At 42.1% G+C, this 11956-nt stretch overlaps 1 long non-coding RNA gene across 1 annotated transcript; it reads right to left on the minus strand.

Moving 5' to 3' along the window:
• Positions 1 to 244: 244 nt before the first annotated feature.
• On the minus strand, positions 245 to 4395 carry LOC108529773 (uncharacterized). The gene is made up of 3 exons (XR_001885667.1): positions 4242 to 4395; positions 2849 to 2933; positions 245 to 1199 (listed from the first exon to the last, which is right to left on the minus strand). It is a non-coding gene; the product is annotated as an uncharacterized LOC108529773 (long non-coding RNA).
• Between the last annotated feature and the right edge of the window lie 7561 nt (positions 4396 to 11956).

Raw genomic sequence — 11956 nt, forward strand, 5'->3', positions numbered from 1 at the left:
CATTTTAAAGGGAAAGATCAAAATCCTTCCCCAAAGAGCATTTTCAACTCTCTCCATCACCTCCTCAATTCAGCTTCTCCCTCTACCACCCTCCTAAAACTGCTCTCCAAGGTTAGCATCCTGAAACCTCCCGAACCTTAGTCCAGAACCCCCTCTCCACCACCAATCATCCTCCTGACCCTCTCAGACCATTTGAGAGAATCCCCCTCCCCACCCTCACCCTCCTCTCCTCTGCCACCCCTCAACTCCCACTTATGGACATGGTCTTCCCGTCCAGCTTTCAAGACATTGCTTCTTGCTGGCTCACTTTCCACCTCTTTGCTCTCCTTCACTCCTTCATGCTATTAATTTGTTTCCTCTGCCTGCTTTCTAAAGGAAGATGTTCCCACCATGGCTTTGACCATGATCCCCCACCATGCTCTCTCTGGATTCTCTCTTCATTCACTCCCTAGTTTGCACACACAACCTCAACTCTTTCCTAAAACCCTGATGGCAGTTGTCCCCAAAGGTCCCCCAGCCCTTAAACTGGATCTGTGCAGGCCCAGCCGTATCTTTCCTCCAGATGACACCTCCAGGCTTCCCGATCTCTGCTCCCCCATCATCCCAGGCATCCAGCCAAAAACCCCAACAGCCCACTTGGGTTTGGCTTCTCCCCTGAGGCCCCTTTTCCAGGACCCTCGTCACAGCTGTACACTCCTCGTTATTCCCATTGCCACGGCCCTGGTTCAGGCTATTGTGAGCCCTAGCCTGGTCTACTTTTTCTTAGCTGGTCTTCCTGCCATTCTCACTGAGCCATCCCTGAGAGGCTGCATTTAAGATGAGAAGGCCAGCCAAGCACTTAAGCCAGGAGGGCTGCCTGTGGTATACGGGCTTACTCAGAGCTGCAAAATACCCCTCCTGCCAAGGAACAAAGCTACCCAGATTCCAAGTAGACATGATGAGCACTAGACCTACTGTATGTAAATATACTCCTCTATTAAGTTTATGTTAAACACTGGGGAAACAAACATTAAACATATTTCTTGGCAGGACACAGTGGCTCACATCTGTAATCTCAGCACTTTGGGAGGCCAAAGTGGAAGGGTCACTTGAGGCCATATTTCGCGACCAGCCTGGGCAACATAGTGAGACCCTGTGTGGATTTAAAATTCATCTGACTTCAGTTCTTCAAGGAAACCTCTCAATTCCGGGATCATTGACTGTAAATCAAACAAAACAAGTAAACACACACAGATTATATATATGGTGTTAAGTATCATATCCTGAATATTCGTCACGAACCCAGAACTGTGCCAAGTGGTACAGGGTGTACATTAAAAATATTCCCTTCATTTCTGAGCAGTCTGAGGGGAAAAAAGAAAAAGAATAAATATATATATTCCCCACCACAGGACCTGCGACCTTACCTGCAGAAAGACTTCAGGACACTGTCTCTGCCCCCCAAGAACGGTAAAGTCTAATTTGAGTAGAACCCTGAAGACTATAACAATTCTCAAAAAAAAAAAAAAAAAAAACAATTCTCAAATAAAAAATGCCTGGAAGATAAAATTATTTAAAGAAGAAAAAAATTTTATTTGGAAAATTCATTCTTAGAAAAAAAATATCACAAGGATAAATAAAATAAATAAAAGCCTGGTTTATTTTTCTCTTCTGTAATTCCGGGATCCTACCGCTAGGTCTGTGATGCTCTAGAACAGTTTAAATAATATACAGGGGTGTCTTCCCCAGCCACACAAAATGTAGCTTCAGTTCATTTCAAGGTTTAAAATGAGTAGATCACCTAAGGATAGGCTCAGGAGACGGAAGAACAAAACACAGCCACAAAATCAAACCAACCAACGATGTCAGCTCTGAAAATACTGGAAACCTGCTATTTTTTTTTTTTTTTTTTATGATAAATGGCACTTCTGCAATGAGACCTGGGCTGGTGGGCAGCTTTCCTAACTCCATCAAAAGCCACCACCTGGGGAAGAAACCCTTAACCAATGGTTAGTTATGGGGTCATCAAAGGCAGGTCATATGCCGTCCAAAGAAAGAGCTGAGCACTGATTGAGTGTGTTGAGATGGAAGTACTTATTGTGCTTGGAAAAGCAGGCATTCATAATCTTCCATGTCTCTCTTACATTTAGAAATCCAAATATATCTGCACATTTATTTTTAGACTTACTGTTTTACACCTGAAAGCCTCTTAATTAACCTATCAATCACAGACTTTAAACTGTTCGTATGTCTGAAATGCGTGCATTGGTTTTCTTCCAAATGCTAACCTGCCTCCTAACTGCCTCCAGCCCATGGGTTCTTGAGAAACTCTGGGAAGCCAGTCATGAGCTAGGACGATAAGGATCCTGGCTCCCCATGGCCTTTGCGCCCTTGCCCTGAAACGCCTTTTGGCACACACTGGCTTGCGCAGTTTTGGGGTCTCAAAGGCTATGCAAACTACAAACCCCAATGTCCTCTTCCCTTAGGCATCACATTCCACTCCAAATGGCAAGATTAATTGAACACAGAGCGATGACAAATTGCCTTTTGGCTTTTACTACTTTGAATTTGTTTCCTGTGATCTTGTATGTTAGAATGTGCGAAACCAAGCATAATGCCCATTACAACCATACCTGCAATATTTGGGACCAAAGAGGATCCAAGGGAATGTCTTTAAATATGCCAAGCAAATGCGTTACATATGTGGCACAAATGTGGACACACACTGACACAATTCTAATGCCTTGCAGGTAGAAGAGAAACCAGGCAGTTTGCAAGTCAACCAGTTTTCATTTCCACCAACTATGCACACGTTTCCATTGAAAGACAAGGGACAATGGAAAGACATGGCTCTCTCTTTCATACTTACCTAGCTGTTTTTATCTTGGAACTTAAAAGCAACTTAATCACATCAATTAGGTTTCACAGCAGTGCTGCAATATCTTTTGCATTTTCTGAAACCAGAACAAATGGAAGTTGTACCCCAAGATCATTCTTGGGGTCCTGCAAGCAAACTAATTTTATCTAAAACTTAGACTACATTAGAAAATTATTTCAAAAGGATCACATATCCCCAAACAATGGAAAAGACGTAAAAGGTAGCAGAAGAGAAGTATAGCAAAAGGAACAAAAACAAATGTTGCCCTTAGAAGTCATATCTCCAAATTTGAGGCGTTTTTGTTTCATAATATTGCTTCCTTTTTTGGAATATACTTTAAAACAGTTATCTGAATTCCTAGGTGATAGGTTCCTTTCAGGGTAACAGCGGGAGCTCTGCTTGTGAATTCAATACACAACCAGGGCCACATCTGCTTTTATGTTTTAAGCATGAAAGTATTTTAACAACTACTCTGACTGCATTATCAACTTAGCAATGGAGAGAAATGCTGCGAGATTCAAAGACTTCCAAAGTGAATATGAGCCCATCATATTACCTTAAAAATCATGAAGAGTTTGTTTCATCATTTCAGTTCTTTGAGTTTTATACCCAGGTTCTCAGGCACTGGGCAATGCCCGCAGCAAGAATGAATACTTGGGAAATGAATTCATAGGACATCTTTTTCTTGTTATGAAAAGTTATCTTTTCTTCTAATGACATGACACACTAACTCTTGGCTCCAAGCATACTTTATTTGCAACATCCTTAAGACCCATTTATACCTAGTGTTCCATTATTGGAACGCTAAGCATGTGGGAGTTATTTATATCCTACTGCTCAAGGTCATCGCCAAGGTCTGATTGCAAAAATTCAAAAAATTTGCAACCTCTGGCATAAATGGGTTAATCAAGTGGTATGATTTTGCTGCCCAAAATTTAATTGTAAACCTGAAAGGGGATCCCCAAATTCCCACTAGTAGCTATTAAGAACCATCTCAGAGCCTTCACCTAGAGCCTCTGTTCTGCCTTCCCAGGAGGCAGAGGTCAGTTCATCTGATAGTCCTTGCTTAGATCCAAGCTGGGCATTTTATCTATGTGTATCTCACATCACACTTGCCGGGGAAATGCAAGGGGGAAGAAACCTTCCTGCTCTCATCCTCCCTTTCTGGAACTTGGCCCACTTAGAATATTGCTTCCTGATCCTTCCAATAAGCTAAAACCCCAGAGGCACTTAACAATTAAAAGGGACCAGAGGCATTCGGTTGGAACATGTACATCATGCATAAAATCTAGCTGTTCTTTCTCATGGCCCCCATATTGCTAACATTGCCTGCCCAAGTAAAAATGCAAATTGTCACATAGTTTCATCTGTGCAGGATTCTTACCTTTGTGCAATTAAAAGAGAATAAATTTTAAAGTTTTCATTCTTCCCCCTCTGCCTCCACCGAAAGAAGTAAAATCATTAAAGCCACTAAGAGACTCAAGTTCACACTGAATTCCTCTGAGCTAGGAGATTTAGGAGATCATGAGCAATCACGCTTCTTTTACAGAGAATTCAGGCAGGATCAAATTAGGTTGTCTGGTTTTCATAGTCCCCACAGGTCACAGTTCTGTTTAGTATCAACAGACCCAGAACTTATTATGACAGCAAGTTCAGTCTATTTCCAAAATATTATTCCCCTAAGGTGTAAATACTGGCCAAGCAAGCTGACCATCACATTAGCCAAGCAAGGTCAGTTGCTCACCCCACCTCCCTGACCTAGAATGTTCCTTTTAAGAAAACTTGGCCAGGCGCAGTGGCTCATGCCTGTAATCCTGGCACTTTGGGAGGCTGAGGTAGGCAGGTCACCTGAGATCAGCAGTTCAAGACTAGCCTGGCCAACATGGTGAAACCCCATCTCTACCAAAAATACAAAAATTAGCTGGGCACGGTGCCGGGCGTCTGTAATCCCAACTACTCAGGAGGCTGAGGCAGAATTGCTTGAACCCAGGAGGCAGCAGTTGCAGTGAGCCAAGATCGCGTGATCGCACTCTAGCCTAGGCAACACAGACTCCCTTTCAAACAAACAAACAAAAAAAATAGCTGCTGCATGTACCAGATGGATATGTACTAGGTGGATACCACTTGAATTGGGCATACTGACACATCTCCTGAATTTGTAGAATTTTTTTTTTTTTTAGACAGAGTCTCACTGTGTTGCCCAGGCTGGAGTGCAGGGGTGTGATCTCAGCTCACTCTAACCAAGCGCCACCTCCCAGGCTCAAGCAATTGTCCTGCCTCAGCCTCTCAAGTGGCTGGGATTACAGGTGCCTGCCATCATGCCCCACTAAATTTTTTTGTATTTTTAGTAGATACGGGGTTTCACCATGTTGACCAGCTGGTTTTGAACTCCTGACCTCAAATGATCAGCCCGCCTGGGCCTCCTGAAGTGGTAGGATTACAGGCGTGAGCCACCACGCCTGTCCCTGAATTTGTAGATTAACCCCAATAATAAAGTAAAAATGTCCCCTAATAATTAAGTACTAATAATTAAGTATAAACTACTATGTGTAGTTTATAGATATTCTCTCATTTTTTTCTTCACAACAATCCTACAACATTGATACTCTTGTTAGTCCTATTTCAGACAAGGAGACTAAGGCTCAGAGAGGCTAAATAAGTTACCCATGGTTACACAGCAAGTAATAAGGGCAGAACCAGGATTCAAACCCAGACCTTTTCCGCCCCAAAGCCCTGCCCTAGGCTTCTCCTCTACTACCCATCATGACCTGCCATGTGCCCACAGGGGTCCCCTGACTCTCCTCACACTTCCTTGACGGCCTCATCACCTTCTCGGCCTCTGAGTTCTGGAATATCTGCTTAGCTTTTCCTGGAAGTAGCCTAGGCTCTTCCCAACTGTGACCCAGGCTCTGTGGCTCCACTAGGCTATTGTGCATCCCATCCTGGCCTAGGCTCCAGAATGTTCCATGCTGTCTACCTTGTGGGTTACAGTCCCACGCATCCACCAGGACTCTGGATGTTCCATCATAACTTATGTGAAATCCCTTGCAACATCCTGCAAAGAATACTGTAGGTTTATCCCCATTTTACTGGAAACTGAAGATCAAAAGGATTAGTGCCTTCCATGGGTCATGCAACTTACTTAGTGGCAATTCCTGGATTGGACCCCAGTAGTTGACCTTGAAAAGCCTTGTTTTCCCCATTATTCCATGGTACACCGTGCAGAGAATAAATCAACAACCAATTCAACAACTGTGTATAGGTTATTGATTTATTCTCTCCACTACAACGTTTTCCACTTGTAGTAATTTCTAGTTCAAGAGAAAAGGAAATTTTTCAAAAATTATTTCCTCAGTTGCGGTAGTGAGCATCCCAATTCTTGTGGTTTCACACAGCAGTAGTTTTGTTCTCACCGCTGCGAAATCCACTGTGGGTTCACCCAGGCCACTCTCCAAGGAAACTGCCCCTCACATGGTGGCTCAGGGCTGCACCCCCACATCACCCTGCTCTTCCACGGATGCCCCGTCGGGAAGCATCCTGACTGGAGAGGCAGCACCATTTGAGAGGTAACATGAGTGATTTCAGAGGTAACAAGGTCACACAGCTAAAAGGTGGCACATTAGGGACCCAAATCCAGGTTTATCTACCTCTAAAATCTGAGTTCTTCTCAAGAGAGGTATACCTATTTTATATACCATGACAATTCTATATAAACAAGATGCACTTACTGCGCATTGGCTGGAGCTGGTGCTGTGCTTGATGGGCCTTGCTGACTTGTCTGGGGGTTGGCTGGCTGATCTCGGCTGGCCTCCGTTGGGATGACTTGGATGACGTGACTCTGCTCCACATGCCTCTCCTCCTCCAGGAGGTTAGCCTGGGCATTTTTCATAGCAACAGCAGAGGCACCAGGACAGACCAACCCAAAGCAAGTCATATGGCTGAGCCCAGAGTCAAGGGTAAGAGGAACGGTGAGGGAGTACTGCAATGTAATATTGCAAAGGGAGTAGAATTAGTCCAGGGACGTGCAAAGCTTTTCTGTGAAAGGCCATTTGGTAAGTATTTCTGACTTTGTGGACTCTACTGTTTCTGCCCCAATTACCCAAACTCTGTGATTGAAGCATGAAATAGGCCATAAATAATAAGTAAGCTGATGAGTGTGTTCCAATAAAACTTCATTTAGAAAAACAAGCAGGCCCGATTTTCTCTCAGGATCATAGTTTGCCAACGCCTGAATTAGGGCTGTCATTGCACCTTCCACAGAGGACTCTTGTCCTATTTCTAGAACTATCTGGTTGGACATTCTTGAAGATGTCACCTTTCTTCTTGTCTGACCTTAATGTTTTAATTTACAATGTAAGGACGGTCAAGTAATTTTTTTAGAAGTATAAAATTCGTACATTCATAGTTCAAATTATATTATCATGTAAACCAAATGATATATTCTGGGGCCGAGTGTAAGACATTATTCTCAGCCTGTTAATAGAATATTGTGTTTGTCCTTAGTATTATTGCTCACCTGCACAGGCTGAAATTCTACCACTTTTATTTGAACAAGATTTGTCATGCAAAAGACACTGATTACTAGCAATATAATCTTAGTTCCATCAAAGTCAAATAGATTTCTCCATTCATCCAAGTAAGAAGTCAGCGAGATATATGGAATGGAAAACAAACTGACACTTTTAGTGACAAATGGGTAGCAAAGCTTTATTGATTAAGAGAATAAAAAATGAAATACTAGGGAATAAACACTGGGTGATATCAATGAAGGTTAAAAAGAAACATACCATTAACTGATCTATGAAGATAAGCTATAGTTGAGGGACACTATAAAACAGGAAGCAGGTATCCACAGGGAACACAGTATTTAACTGAAGGTTATTCTGTTTATCATCATCTCTTTTATTAGCACCTCAATAGCATGTAATTCAGTGAACTGCAATATCACAAGAGGATATTTTTGCTTTTTTCTTCCCCATTAATCTTCCCTGCTAGGCTGTTGCCAGAATTATAAATAAGAATATTTACATTAATAGCTACTGCAAAGAGAAAATGCATGTGAAATAACTGCAACTATCCATAAAACCAGGGCAACATGCAGAGGTTTGCAGACATCAAGGGGTCAATTTTTGCCCCCAGGGGACACTTGGCGATGTTTGGAGATATTTTTGATTGTCACAACTGGGGAGTGCTATTGGCATCTAGTGGGTAAAGGCCAGGGATGATATGAAACATCCTACAATGCACAGGAAGGTTGCACACAGCAAGAAATTACATGGACTAAAGTCTCAACACCTTCCAGGCTGAGAAACCTGCTTTTCATAGATGAAAAAAGCATAAGCTCACACTGACAGCAGCTTTTCAATCACTGGAAACTCCAAATCATGATCATACATCACACAAAAGGGACATGTATTTTAGACCATCCCGAGGGACTTGATTTTGTAGCCTAGCAACATTTCAAGGCAGGTATGTGGTGTCAAAAGATTCTGCAGAAGTGCCAGAGGAAAGCACCATTCCAAAAAACAGGACGCAATTCCAAAACCTGGTCCAGAAATGATAAATGGCCCCAAATACTGAGCAACTCATTTGTTTTCAAGAATATTAATAAAATGCCTTTACCATGTAAATAAAGAATCATTTTTTTAAAACCTACATTGTGGATAGTTTCTAAACCAAACCACAACATATATGGCAAGAATCATCTCATTTGAATTGTGTCTTGACAGTCACATGCAACATCAGCTTTTACTGTAACTTGTCATGATGTATCTCCAACAGGATGTAATGTATCAGCAGTTCAAAGAGCTGGAAAATTAATATCTGTTTAGCTAAAAAGATCACACCTGTTAGCAAACTTGTCCCAATAATTTGGCATCATGGTTTATGATATATGCAGACCAAGGTCATTTATCACTTGGATTATTTATAGAACTCACAGGCTTGTTTTCTGAATGTGTGTGTGCCTGCACATGTGCACACATTTATGTGAACTCTTTGAAATGCTTTTACATAATATGTTTAAAAAAAATAAGTGAAGGGAGTGCTAAATCACCTCTGCAACTCTCTTTGAATTCTGTTTCTCTGTTACTTTGTTCTTCCACCTAAACAGCAATTGGTGTCATTCCCACTTCAATTTATTCCTAAACTGCTAGTGATAGGTTTTCTGCAAAAACACAGGAGAGTTCCAGGGCCTGAGAAAAATTCCCACAAATAAACCTTAGCCCTTCATTAACAGCAAAAGAGCTCTCCAGTCCTCCTTTGGGGGCTCTCCTGAGCAAAAGTGTGCATAGGAGTAGTGACAAGCAAAATTTGCAGAGTCAGGTCAACCCAGGTTCAAAACCCACCTTGACCACATCCAGCCTGTGACCTCAGGCAAGTAGCATAACCTCCCTGATCCTCAGCCCCATACATGGAAAGTGGAGATAAAATTACCCACCTCCAATTTGCACACCCATGTTCATAGCATCATTATGCACAATAGCTAAAACTTGGAAGCAACCCAAATGTCCATCAACAGCTGAATGGATAAACAAAATGTGGTATACACTTAGGATACAGTTTGGCTGTGTCCCCACCCAAATCTCATCTTGAATTGTAGCTCCCATAATTCCCACATGTTGTGGGAAAGACACAGTGGGAGATAATTGAATCAGGGAGGTGGTTTCCCCTATACTGTTCTCGTGGTAGTGAATAAGTCTCACAAAATCTGACGGTTTTATAAGGGGAAACCCCTTTCACTTGGCTCTCATTCTCTCTTTGCTGGCCACCATGTAAAACATACCTTTGCTCCTCCTTTGCCTTCCACCATGATTATGAGGCCTCCCCAGTCACATGGAACTGTGAGTCCATTAAGCCTCTTTCTTTTATAAATTACCCAGTCTTGAGTATGTCTTTATCAGCCATGTGAAAATGGGCTAATACAACATACAATAGAATATTATTCAGCCTTCAAAAGAAAGAAAATCCTGATACATTCTACAACATGGATGAAGCTTGAGGACATTATGCTAAGTGAAATAAGCCAGTCACAAAAAGACAAATACGACAAGAGTCCACTTACACAAAGTACCTAAAGTAGTCAAATTCATAGGAAGAGAAAGTAGGGTGGTGGTTACCAGGGATAGGGAGGGAAGGGAATGGGGAGTTTTTGTTTAATGGGTCTAAGATTTCAGATTTGCAAGATGAAAAACCTCGGCAGATCTGCTGCACAACAATGTGAATATACTTAAAACATGACTGAACTATATACCTAAAAATAGATAAAATGGTAAATTTTATGGTGTGTGGTTTTTATCACAATTTTTAAAAATTTTAACATATCTGCTAAAACTGTTGTGAGAATGAAATGAGGTTATGCTAAGAAAGAGAGAGGACAAGCAACACAGAGAAAGCAAACAAAGGATAATGAAAAAGACTCGGAGCAAGCAGGCAACAGTGAAGAGAAAAGTTTCCCACCAAAGACCAAGACCAGGAGCCCTTGTCCTTAAATAAGAGGTAGGCATGGTGGTGGGTGGCAAGAACCTTTAATCCTGTTGTGAGAATGAAATGAGGTTACTGAGCACAGAGTTCAGCACATAGCCCTCTGCTAATGTTGGGAATCATTATTAGCTAAATAGCCTGCTAACTATTCCATCAAGTCCGTTTTGAACATGCATTTTGGGCCTGACCCTGTGCTAGGGTGAAGAACAGTACACATGAGAAAGACACATTATCCCATCAGGTTACCCACAAGGACACTGAGGAAGAACACCTGGCCCAGGTGAAAGAGCAGAACAAGGCAGGGATGCTAAGTTCCATGAGCCAGACCAATGACACTGGGTATCAGAGAGGAGGAAAATCAGGCAGAAATTTCAAGGATGCATTGGGAAGCTCCTGGCCCAACACCTGGCCCAGAACAAGTGCACAAGAGCGTTGGCCATTGTTATTATCACTGTCATCTTCTGTAAATGGGATGGGATGAGTGCCTCCTCCATCACCAGGATTAACGGTTCTTGCCACCCACCACCGCGCCTACCTCTTATTTAAGGACAAGGGCTCCTGGTCTTGGTCTTTGGCAGGAAACTTGTCTCTTCACTGGTGTCTGCTTGCCCCGAGTCTTTTTCATTATCCTTTGTTTGCTTTCTCTGTGTTGCTTGGCCTCTCTCTTTCTTAGCCTTCGGTTCAGTTTGGGAGTTATTTGATTTATTATTGGCCACACAGGCAAACCTATTCCTTTCCTCGCTAAATTTTATAACTTTACAAATGCTGGCAATAGGGGTGACCACAAAAATTATAAACCATCTCCATGAAGTCTTTTCAATTCATTCAGATTGCTGTGGATTATGTAACATCTAAAAAAAAAAAAAAAAAAGCATGCTTGTTTTATCCTTTTACTTAAACTTTACTTGTTTTTTGCTTGATTTGGCTTTTATTAACAAAAAACTTTCCCACAAAAGAAATGAAGCTGCCAGCACATAGTTCTCTAGGCATTAGGGCTCCTTCATCAAATTCAGGAAATGGCAACCATCACCCAAGAAATTTGATTTGCGCTAAAAACGCTTTGTCCCAACATCAACCTTACCCACTGCCGAAGAGTGAATGCTCGGTCAACCTGGGTCACAATTTTGGCCTGGGCATTCTGGAAGTGTAGAATGTTAGAGTCTGAAACAAACATAAAAATGACCCTATTCCATCCCACACTTAACATAAGGGAAACTGAGGCTTATGAAGAGGAACCTACCTAACAATGACTGCACCCATTTATTACCATGTCTTTCTGCTCACTATTAACCAATCCAGCACTGCCCAGTGGTACCTGGGGGAAAAGTCAACTCTTGTCCTTCTATAGTTTCCAAATTTCCAGAGCTTGCCCCTGAGAAACCAATCTCTTCTTCTCAGCCAGCCCTTCACTGCAACTTGAATTGATGGCTCTATAAAAATAAAATCCATTTGGGAAATGTTTGCCTTTTCCTTCTGACATAACTGGGACATGACATACTGGAGAGTTCGAGCTACGAAGGATTTCTCATGCCCTAAACCCAGACTCAGCAAGACCTCTACCACCTCAACCCCACCTAACACCTCAAATATCACCCTGTGCCCAAATTTCATGTAAGT

Source organism: Rhinopithecus bieti, unplaced genomic scaffold, assembly GCF_001698545.2.
Source record: "Rhinopithecus bieti isolate Rb0 unplaced genomic scaffold, ASM169854v2 scaffold_6710, whole genome shotgun sequence".
NCBI classification, from domain to species: domain Eukaryota; kingdom Metazoa; phylum Chordata; class Mammalia; order Primates; family Cercopithecidae; genus Rhinopithecus; species Rhinopithecus bieti.